The 12,321-nt window shown below is 35.7% G+C and overlaps 1 protein-coding gene and 1 pseudogene across 1 annotated transcript in view; both read right to left on the bottom strand.

Annotated features, from left to right (window-relative positions):
- The window catches only part of KCTD8 (potassium channel tetramerization domain containing 8), a 254,994-nt gene that overhangs the window by 200,008 nt on the left and 42,665 nt on the right, over positions 1-12,321 (bottom strand). The window lies entirely within an intron of this gene.
- LOC112390622 (enhancer of rudimentary homolog pseudogene) lies at positions 5,386-5,785 on the bottom strand (annotated as a pseudogene).

The following is a 12,321-nucleotide window of genomic DNA, read 5'->3' as shown; positions in this document are numbered from 1 at the left end:
GGGTATATATCCAGAAAGAACAAAAACACTAATTCAAAAATATACATGTACCCCAATGTCCATAGCAGCACTATAGCCAAGTACAATAGCCAAGACATGGAAGCAACCCATCAGACAAATGGATAAAAAAGATGTGGTATATATATATGCAGTGGAATATTAGCCGTAAAAAAGAATGAAATTCTGCCATTTGCAGCAATGTGGATGGACCTTGAGAATATTATGCTTAGTGAAATAAGTCAGAGAAAGATAAATACTATATGATATCACTTATATGTGGAATCTGAAAAATAAAGCACATGAATGTACATAGCAAAACAGAAACAGACTCACAGATATAGATAACAAACTAGTGCTTACCAGAGGGGAGACGGAAGAAGAAGGGGCAAAATAGGAGTAGGGGATCAGGAGAAAGAAACTACTATGCATAAAATAGATAAAAAACAAGGAATATTTTTATCCTTGTACAGCACAGGGAATTATAGCCATTGTTCTGTAATGACTTTATATGGAGTATAATATATAAAAATACAGAATCTCTATGCTGTACACCTGAAGCTAAAATAATATTGTATATCAACTATACTTCAAAAACAAGATTTAAAAAGCAGCTTTTTTAGTACCTTCAATTCTGCAAGCTCAATCAATCTCATGGGAATTCACTATACGGCTATTTTGTTTCAGTTCAATATGGATAAATTTCATGATTTTGTTTTGATCATGAGTTTCTTAAGATGCAGTTTGGTATGATAAATAAATGCTGCAGACTTACGGTGCTAAGTGCTTTCAAACAAGACTTTACAATTCACACATTCAGTACTTTTCCTCTAATCACCATATCAGAAGAAAGAATCCTTTAGAACTCTCTGAAATGACTGAAGTTTTCATCCCTGTTTTTTTCAGTGTGTTCCTCTTGTGTGCATCTTCTTATAGCTGTCACTGACTCACTGCCAAAGAAAGTGGGGCAGTACAGGCCAAAGGTTAGGTATTTGGGCTTTCAAGTCAGAATCCTGTGGGTATAAGCCACGTTTGTGCAAGTTACTTTACCTCTCTGAGCCTTGATCTCCTCATCTATCAAATGAGAAGGAAATATTGCTTATGTTGCAGTTATGTTAAGGAGTAAATGAGTTAAGACATGTAAAACATTTAACACAGGACACAGTACACACTAAATCTTAACTAATGGCATTAGTTACTACTCTATTTAGGCATCCCCTCTTATTGCCATTTCCTTAATATTCTCCCTAAGCCTCAAAATACCTACACTGCTCCCTCCAGAAGCTACAACATTATTATGGTATTGAATAAATGAATCTGTTTTTTACACTGCCAGGAGCAGCATAGCTCTCCCAAAATCATTTTACACAAAGGACCATGAATTTCCACAAACTGAAATATATGATGAAGCATAAGGTAACCCAACAAAGATTCCCTTAGTTATATCAAGCTCTCAAATTAAAAAAAAATCCTAAATTTTTGAATGAAAATCTATTTTCTAGGTCAAAAATTGAATTTAAAAAGGTAAAGTACACCTGGCACTTGAATATACAGTAAGAAAGATTTAACCAGAGAACAACAACAAAATAAAGGCTAATTCAGGGAGTTACATTTTTAACTTCTTAGATTTTAGTCATGCTGCTATCTGCTTTTTCATTTTAGTATCTCTGAATTTATCTCTGTCAACCTCAAATGCATATTTTCTCTTTTATGCACAGCCCTTAGCTCAACAGAGTAATGAATATAAACAATAATCTATTAATGCAAATATTCCAAGACTCTACTTCCTCTTGGCATTAGAATCCTTAACAGAATATCAGTATTTAATTACTATTTAATTGAAATTGCCATATGACATTTAAATATATAAGAAAGAATAAAAATGCATAAATCCATGCTTTAGAAAAGAAAAATAAAACTACATAGAGAAAGAGACCTCAATAGTGCCACCATTAACCACTGTGTGAATTTAAGCAAAACTCTTGAGTCACAGAAGCCAGCTTACCCAGAAGCTACTAACGCTTAAGCTTCAAGGATCCCTCCCAGGCCCCAGGAGGAACCCTAGCAATGGATTTACACTTAGATCTTCATAAAATTTGCCAAAGATATCTTAACTGCAATTGATTCTAATTGCTGTCTTTTCCTATGTTGATTTCTGTCACACTGAAGTGTTTGTGAGCACTTCAGGAATCTGGCTAAGGGGAATTTGAATTAGGAATGCATGCTGTCTGATATGCTGAAATTTTAAATAGCTTCCATTATATTACCCATTCCAGAGTACAAATGGCTTCTAAGAACACTTCTACTGTCCACCAGCACAACTTACTCAGCTTTGAAACACAAAGGCATAGACTGAAGATTATATCATGATATAATTGTGTCCTTTGCCACCCACTATTAAAAGTATGTGGTCAGTGAAGGAGAAACAAGATTGTCAATGAATGGAGCCAGAAGCTAATCTGTGAGAAATTCTTTCACTTATCGAACATTTTAATGTAAAAATGAAAATGGAAAATTTATCAACACAGTTAAAACGGAAGGTATCTCTTGTCAAGATACTCAACAATGAGCATATGTAAGCATAAAAGCGTATTTTGGCAGGTTTCGAGTTGAGCAAAATAGAATTTATCAGAATTACTCTGTTTGCTGATCATAATGTGAGTACATCTGTGTGTAAAGTCACATGGTTTATGCATCTCAATGATAAAAAAGTGTATTTCAATTTCAGTCATACAAGAGGAAAAGCGGAATTTTCTCTCATTTTTCCTATAGAAAATATTACAAAACCCTTTTAGTAGGTAGAAGGTGGAGGCATTCTATTAGTTTGCTAGGGCTGCTACAGTAAATATCACAGACTGGGTCGATTAAACAAAAGAAATTTATTTTCTTGTGGTTCTAGAGGCTGGAAGTCCAAAATCAAGGTGCCAGCAGGTTTGGTGTTTCCTTGGGTCTCCCTCCTTGCCTTGCAGATGGCAACCTTGTGACTGAGTCTTCACATGGTCCTTTCTCTGTGAGCACACATTCCTGGTGCCCCTTTGTGTGTCCTAATCTCCTCTTCTTCAAAGGATACCAATCAGATTGGATTAGGGTCCACCCTACAGGCCTCGAAGGCCCTATCTTCATTCTGAGATAAGTAGGGGTGAGGGTCTCAACACACAAATTTTGGGGGAACACAATTCAGCCCATAACAGACACTAAGAGTATGCAGCCATAAAATGTAATTAAAAAGTGACTTTTGTAAACAATTAACAATTTTTTAACATCTTTATTGGAGTATAATTACTTTACAATGGTGTGTTAGTTTCTGCTTTATAACAAAGTGAATCAGCTATACATATACATACATCCCCATATCTCCTCCCTCTTGCGTCTCCCTTCCACCCTCCCTATCCCACCCCTCTAGGTGGTCACAAAGCACCAAGCTGATCTCCCTGTGCTATGCGGCTGCTTCCCACTAGCTGTCTATTTTACATTTGGTAGTGTAACCACCAATGTTCATGTCACTCTCTCACTTCGGATTTTGGGATGTTTTCAACATTTGTCATCTTTTTTAAATGTGCAATTTGTTGCAATTTATTTTCTCATGTGAAAGATACATTCACTTTTGTACTGAGTTTTTTATTCATAATTTGCTTTGTAGTCCTTCAAGAGAGCTGCTTGCCCTCCATATTGCACTGGATTCGGTTGTTACAAAAAGGAGGATCCATTCCCATCTCATAGATTCAATATCTTTATAGGTTCAATTGATTAATCTCTAAAATAGAAATCATTTTATTGATGTTGAAAAATGTGTAGTTTCCATTTCAATACAAGATATCTGCATTTTGCAAAGAAATGGTCATCTCTGAAATGTCATATATTGAAATTGTTTCCTAGAAGGCCATAAATAACATTTTTCCTAATATACAATTGTCCTTAAATCCAGACATTAAATTCCTTGCGTGTTATTATATTTCATGTCTTGTTCCTACCTCTCTATATAAAAGTCATAAGTAGAAAAACATTTAAATACCAATGAAGGAAATGTTGCCTAGTGACACCAGCAGTATCTACACGAGCCTGCCCTTACCAAGAGGACAAACGTATGACATTTTACATTTCTATATTATAGTCTATACATCATTCTTTAATGAGGTACTAATTGTGTAAACCTGTATAGAGTTTCTCCTGGATCATCAGCATGCCCTTGAGTATGATCTAAGTTTTGCCTTAGGTCTAAGGAGATAGAATCCAGAAGAGGAAATAGACTGAACAACCTCAAGAGCTGGCCTGTTTGACAGACAAGCAGGGCAGTAGTGAGAGAGAGAAATTGGGAAGTTGATTCATAAAATCCTCATATTTTGCATTTCAAGAAATCTCCTAACTCACATTCATTCAAGATTCTATCATTTTATGTTTAATTTCATGTTTGAAGTCACATAAAAGTAATGAAGCTTGTCAAGCAATCTCACTTTAAACAAGTAAGAAGAATTTAGGTCAGATTTCAGGTGCTAAATGCCTCTCTTGTTTCATAATAATCACAGTTCACCTTCATGTGGCAAGGTTTGAAGTAAAATATTTTGGGTTGTTTAGGACAAAGCTGCTTTGAAAGCCTAAAGAAAGTACAGTTCAAAGTAAATAACTGCAATTTTATTTTTCAAAATTTAAATTTCATGAGCTTCTTAATTTAGGTCTGGATTTCTACATTCTAGGATCTAAAATTAATGATATTTACCAGCTTTTGTTCCAACCAAAACAATAGCAGAAAAAGGATTTAAAACACTCATGCATGGTCTTAGGTCAAAAAATAATTGCAAAATGTGCTCCTATTAAGGGTAAAAGATCTGATTAGCCAGGTCGTTAAAATCAAGCAAGAGTAGAATAGGGCATGGTCATAATTTGTGTCACTCTTCTAATTTTCTTGTTTCGTCCTCTGGAACTCTACTCAAATAGCCCCACATAGCAAGAAAAAAAGTATTATCCATTCTTCTCTTAACCCAAGCTAAAACCCAAAAAGTTTCTTAATGGTGGTCAATGTTAACTTGGGGATGAATTAACCAATCATCTCTCTAGTTATGAGTATTTTTTTTTAGCTAAAGAACATTTATTTGTTTTTCACTAAGACTCTGTCTTGAGGACATAACTAAACCGCATCACCACCCCCCACCCCAATGTGAAGAACGGTTAGTACAGTGAAGTTATAAAGCAGATAGGAACAGTTTGAAGGATTGGAACCAACATTAACTGACAGAAACCAACTTCCATCTAAATCATCATAAAAATGTTTAAGTAAAAAAAAAAAAAGGAAGGGGCAGGGGGGGAAAGGGGGTTTCAGACTGAACAAGATCCTCACATTTCATCTAATACATTCAATCCTGGCTAGAGTGCACCAAAATGGAAACAGGATTACTATAATACAAAACTTCCACTACAGCACACTGTACACAGCTGTGTTCCAAGCCCACCCCGTCCCCCTAATGCTTCCCAACTCAACTCTTTCCTGGCCTGTTGGGCCTGTCGACAAAGGAGCACCTGGATCTTCTCTTTAATCCAGTCTTTGCCATAAGGCTGGTTTGTCTGGGTATCAGCTCAGTAAACATGGCAGCTGAGGTCTGCCGGGTCATCAATAGAATCAAACAACTGACTGACATCATATGTGATAGAGGGGCTGTTGGGATTCATTCTCTTCAGATGTTCTTCATACATTTTACAAACACCTTCCATGCATTCATTCACAGATTCATAGTCAGCATAAGTTCTGCCTTCTGGCCTCTTGGTAGGCTGTTACCAGCAAAATGGTGTGAGACATCGCACCAAACTCTTTCTCTGCAGCCACTCCTGACTCGGCCGCTGCACCTAGTTATGACTATTTTGAAGAGCTTGCCCAGTTTCCTCCAGAGAACAACCAATAGTACAGTTCTTCTCATTCCAAAGCACATCTTTATGCTCTGAGCCATTCTGCGCACAAGTTTTAGAGGGAACTAAACCAGAGTAGAAGAGATGGGTGGCTACGCTAGAAGATTGGCATGATATTTTGACAGCCCTGCTTTCTTTGAGATCAACTTATATTTTGCACTTCTTGGTAAGGTTATAGTCAATAGAAAAATATAATACATCTCATCTAGATTGAGACATTTCTGCTTTCTTCATTATATTCTGGATACCCTCTTCCTCTCCCCACACTGGGATAGCATCCAAGGATGAGGAGGTGAAAATACAGTGGATATCAGTTCTGAGATTAAGACAGAAAATGGACAAATATTTGGTAGTCAGCATAGCATGCAAAGGATATACTGGATAGCTTTCAAGAGCAAAATATAGTCTGGATAGTTAACTTCAAAGCATAATTTTATACACTGAAAGATATGGCTCTTCTCTTTACTTAACTCAAACATGATCTATAAAATATCAAATGTAAGAAAAGGATCTAGGAGAATAAATATCTATGGCAATGACAGATTTGACCAAAAAGAAAAAAAGTTGAAGTAAAATTTTTGAAAAAAATTCGAGTGATTCAAGTGCATCCCATCTGTGCTTCTTGTCACATTATTTTTATCCTCAAATTTACATATTGTATTTACAAATGTTTCTGTTCTCAGGTTAATTTTAAGAGCTCAAGTTGGGTATTTAAATGTTTGAATTAAGCATAACAACTAAATAAATATGAGAACACAAATCTTGGATGTTAAATGCATATAGAAGACTATCAAATTTGTCTTCTTAATCCTCAGCCAACACTTGAGTTCAGTTCCATCTAATAATCCACTAGAGATTCCATTGTATTGTCCAACCATCAACCCACAATTCTCTAAATACATTACTTTTTCTTCCTCAGCAAAGTACTGCTTTACATTGTTTCCTTACTTCAATCAATGTTATCAAAATCCTTTCAATTACTTAAAATACAAATTTCAGCATCTTCATTTTCTCTTTCATCTCTTTCATCCCCAAATAAGTTCTAAAGACACTGCCTTCCAAAATCTCCTCTTTTATTAACTTAGGCAAGGTTTTCATCATTCTCATCTCAACTACTACAATAAACTCCAAATTCATTTTAATGTTCAAACACTACCTCTTTCTAGTTACCCTGACATAGACATCACATCAATTTTTTTTTAATTCACTATTTTCACCATGACATTCCATCACCGTGGATCAAATCCTTCAATAATTATTTACCACCTACTCTAACAATTTTAAGCTTTCTAGTCTGTTACCTACTTTCTCACACTGCCTATCAAATTCTCATACTTCAAGAGTTAATCTGGTCTCACCTCTTCTCTGATTTATCTTTACCCTGTGTCATTAGAAGCAGTATGGTAGAGTAGGAAACATTTACTCTGAGGCTTCAGGTGACTGTGAGATGAAATCCCAGCCCTGTCATCTATCTACTGGGAAGAACAAGTTAAACCCTTGAACCTTGGCTTCATTATATGCAATATATGAGATAATAAAGCCAAATTCCTATGGCCAATGAAAGATTAAATGAAACAGTGTATGTAAAGTACTAGCAAGGACAAATGATTTTACTTGGCAGATTATTAAATACTAATCCATATTTCTAAATATAATAGTAAAGTGTTGTTAAAATTATGACCTTGACTCACCAAATGATGCCTAAACATTTATTAAACAAAAAAGAAATATCTGTAGCAAACTCTTATTACTACCATACATTATTGTTCTATGAGCCCTTTGAAAATTGATAATATATACCTGGTGTATGGCCTTCATTTAACTAGAATTCTTTATTAACAAATAAATAAATAAATAATAATTCCCTCAAATGACATATCCACAAACAGCCAGACAAAATTTAATATAATTAATGGTTAAGAAATGAGTGTGAAGATTTTTGAATTTAGAAAGACCTGAATGGAAAATTTCTAACCATCCTTTTAGAATTATGATTCTTCTGAGTGAAATGACTGACAAAGAAGAAAGTGACATTTTTAAATATCCAAGGGAGACCCCAAGCAAAATCTGCAACTCTTCCAAGAAAGAACTGTCATACAATATCAAGTTGTGCTGGCAGAGCAGTCCATATCCTCTAAGGGGCAGGAGGACAAGCTGGTGACTCAAGTGGTCTAGCTGTAAGAAGCATGGTGGTAGCGAGCGGAGAGATTATAAGGAACTGATGGGGTAAGAGGAGGGACATTCAGAAACTAAGAAATAATAGTGAAGTGGTAGCTGGGTGCTTATCTTTAGCTTACACAAAAATAATCATTTTAAGGGACATAATTCAGTAACATTTTACCAACTTGGTAGAGATTATGAAGCTAGCAATTTCAACCATGTAGAAAAATATACTCAAAAATCTGCAGAAGAAAAAAAAAGCTTTCAGCCATCTTTATTATTCTGGAAAGAATTGAATGACTCGCATTATCAGCTTTCCAGTTTATAGTGTATTTTAAAAGAGCAAGGGTTGAAATAAGCGATAGAATAGAGCACCTAGGAAACAGAAAAAAAGAAATTGGCAACTAAACACCTGACATAAAGGACAAAAGGAGAAAACACACAAAAATCCAAAGCACAGCATTCTGAGGCTTTTATTACAAATTCTCTCAGCCTTATATTTTTCAATTGCTCCAGGGGCTTAACTTTTTTTTTTTTTTTCTGGTACGCGGGCCTCTCTGTTGTGGCCTCTCCCACTGCGGAGCACAGGCTCCGGACGCTCAGGCTCAGCGGCCATGGCTCACAGGCCCAGCCGCTCCATGGCATGTGGGATCCTCCCAGACCGGGGCACGAACCCATGTCCCCTGCATCGGCAGGCAGACTCTCAACCACTGCGCCACCAGGGAAGCCTTTCACTTAACTTTTTAACAGTACAGTGACTAGTATTCTGAATGAAGAACCTTCTTAATTTTACTCATCCTCCAAAAAACTCTCCCTAAAATATACTGCATGATTTCCTCCATTATTATACATATTACATAGATTCTAATATAATATTTTTTCTTGAGATATTGCTGTAAAAAGCTAAAATACTTAAATACTCTGAGAATAAAAAGTATGTTCTCTTTATTCTGTGAATTATATAGAAATTGTGTTCAAGCTAATAAGTATGGTCCTCTTGTTTGATGGATCTCAACATCACTCTGGATTAATGCCTAGTGACAAATATTGACTAAATATAAGACTAAATCACATTAATGATAAACATGCATTGAATACTTTTTATGGTCCAATACTGGGTCATACTCTTTGCCTGTTTTATCTTACTTAATAGTCTCAATCATTTTTATGCTATAACTGTAATTATTATTCTTATTTTACAGTTGAGAAAACTGAAGCATAAGAACGTAAATTAATCTTTCCATATTCCTAATGAAAAGGGACAATAGTACATATGTTGTGATTCCCTGATTTGTCATTTTCCAAAACAGTTGTACAAAGTACTGTGTTAACATAATTAAGAGTTTCCGACATCTAAGACATTTGGGGAACTTAAGGTTAGGTTCAATATATTTCACACAGGACTTCTGAATGACTTTAATATCTTAAGGAGTACAGAAGGGTACATAAAATGTAGACTAACATTCAGTTAATCTCACCATTATTTGATCATGCACTCCACTTTTCTTAGAGCATCTTGAAAAACTAGTTTTTCTTGGGACAAACTTAGAAAACAGCTCATTTATAAAAAGTACAATAATTGTTTTCATACAATCATTAGTTCTTTGATACAAAGTTGAGAACATAATGCCAAAAAAACACAATTCATAGGGCTTCCCTGGTGGCGCAGTGGTTGAGAGTCTGCCTGCCGATGCAGGGGACACAGGTTTGTGCCCCAGTCTGGGAAGATCCCACATGCCGTGGAGTGGCTGGGCCCGTGAGCCATGGCCGCTGAGCCTGCGCATCCGGAGCCTGTGCTCCGCAACAGGAGAGGCCACAACAGTGAGAGGCCCGCATACCGCAAAAAAACAAAACAAAAAAAACACAATTCATAAAAATAATTCTGTTTTTCCAAATATAGTACACATGGTGTTATGGGTTGAATTGTGTCCCCCAACAAAGGTATGTTGAAATTCTAACCCCCAGGTCTTCAGAATATTACCTTATTTGAAACTAGAGTTGTAACCCACGTAATTAGTTCAGATGAGGTCATACTAGAGTAGGGTAGGGCCTTATTCTGATATGACTGCTGTCCTTATACAAGGAGGAGAGACACAGTAAGGAGAATACCATGTGAAAACACAGACACACTGGGAAAATGCCATGTGATGACAAAGGCTGCAGTTGCAAGCCAAGCAGCAGACTGACAGCCACCAACAGCCACCAAAAACAGGCAAGGAAGGAGTCTACTAAGTGTCTTAGCGGAGCATGGCCCCACATATACCTAGATTTTGAACTTCTCCAGAATTGTAAGACAATAAATTTCCATTCTCTTAAGTAACCCAGTATATGGCACTTTCTTACAGCAACCCTAAGGAAACCAATATGCATGGGTTACAAGAACACAAAATATTGATACCTTGAACATGGGATACAATATAGAATATTTAGAGTAAAGCACTGTGTAATAATTGGAGAGAGTAGATAATCTGGAAAGAAACTTGAGAGCAGATAGTCATGTGGCTGAGAAGAGATCTACTTGTTTATATTAATTTTTTTAAAAACTAAAGTAAGTATTTGAACATCTGTCTAAACATCAATTTTCTTATCTAGAAAGTGGGGTTTCCAGCTCATTCCTTACAAGATTATTATGATGATTAAGTGGGAAACACAGTATATAGGAAGCAATCAAGACATATAATTACATTACATTAGCTACTTCATACCATCAAGTTATCTCTGCAGCCTAGACCTCATGTTATCTCAGAGAAGTCCAAAGTCACTGAAAACGTGTTATTCTAGTGAAGAAAGAATTGATACTATAGAGGGCAGAAGCAAGAAGAACAATTCTGCAGTCTGTTGAATGCAAACCACATTCACAGAAAGACAGACAAAATGAAAAGGCAGAGGACTATGTACCAGATGAAAGAACAAGATAAAACCCCAGAAAAACAACTAAATGAAGTGGAGCTAGGCAACCTTCCAGAAAAAGAATTCACAATAATCATGGTGAAGATGATCCAGGATCTAAAAAAAAGAATGGAGGCAAAGATCAAGAAAATGCAAAAATTTTAACTAAAACTTAGAAGAATTAAAGAACAAACACCTAGAAGAATTAAAGAACAAAAAAACAGAGGTGAACAATACAATAACTGAAATGAAAAACAGAGTAGAAGGAATCAAGAGCAGAATAACTGAGGCAGAAGAACGGATAAGTTACCTGGAAGACAGAATGATGGAATTCATGGCCACAGAACAGAATAAAGAAAAAAGAATAAAAAGAAATGAAGACAGCCTGAGAGACTTCTGGGACAACATTAAACACAGCAATATGCACAATATAGGCACCCCAAAAAGAGAAGAGACACAGGAAGGACCCAAGAAAATATTTGAATAGACTAAAGTCAAAAACTTCCCTAATTGGACTTTAACACCTCACTTACACCAAAGGACAGATCATCCAAACAGAAAATTAAGAAGGAAACAGAAGCTTTAAATGACACAATAGACCAGATAGATTTAATTGATATTTATAGGACGTTCCATCCAAAAACAGCAGATTACACTTTCTTATCAAGTGCACACAGAACATTCTCCAGGATAGATCACATATTGGGTCACAAATAAAGCCTCAGTACATTTAAGAGAATTGAAATCACATCAAGCATCTTTTCTGACCACAAGGCTATGAGATTAGACATCAATTACAGGGGAAAAAAACGTAAAAATACAAACACATGGAAACGTTAAACAATACGTTACTAAATAACCAAGAGATCACTGAAGAAATCAAAGTAAAAAAATACCTAGAGACAAATTACAATGAAAATACAACAATCCAAAACCTATGGGATGCAGCAAAAGCAGTTCTAAGAAGGTAGTTTATAGCAATACAAGCCTACCTCAAGAAACAGGAAAACCTCAAATAAACAATCTAAGCTTACACTTAAAGAAGCTAGAGAAAGAAGAACAAACAAAACCCAAAGTTAGAAGGAAAGAAATCATAAAGATCAGAGCAGAAATAAATGAAATAGAAACAAAGAAAACAATAGCAAAGATCAATAAAACTAAAAGCTGGTTCTTTGAGAAGATAAACAAAATTGATAAACCTTTAGCCAGACTCATCAAGAAAAAGAGGCAGAGGACTCAAACCAATAAAATTAGAAATGAAAGAGGAGAAGTTACAATGGACACTGCAGGAATACAAAGCATCATAAGAGACTACTAAAAGCATCTCTATGCCAATAAAATGGACAACCTGGAAGAAATGGACAAATTCTTAGAAAGGTA

The sequence above is a fragment of the Neophocaena asiaeorientalis genome, unplaced genomic scaffold, assembly GCF_003031525.2.
Source record: "Neophocaena asiaeorientalis asiaeorientalis breed wild unplaced genomic scaffold, Neophocaena_asiaeorientalis_V1.1 scaffold39, whole genome shotgun sequence".
Taxonomy (NCBI): domain Eukaryota; kingdom Metazoa; phylum Chordata; class Mammalia; order Artiodactyla; family Phocoenidae; genus Neophocaena; species Neophocaena asiaeorientalis.
The sequence above is the reverse complement of the archived record's forward strand: the minus strand, read 5'-3'. Positions and strand labels throughout refer to the sequence as shown.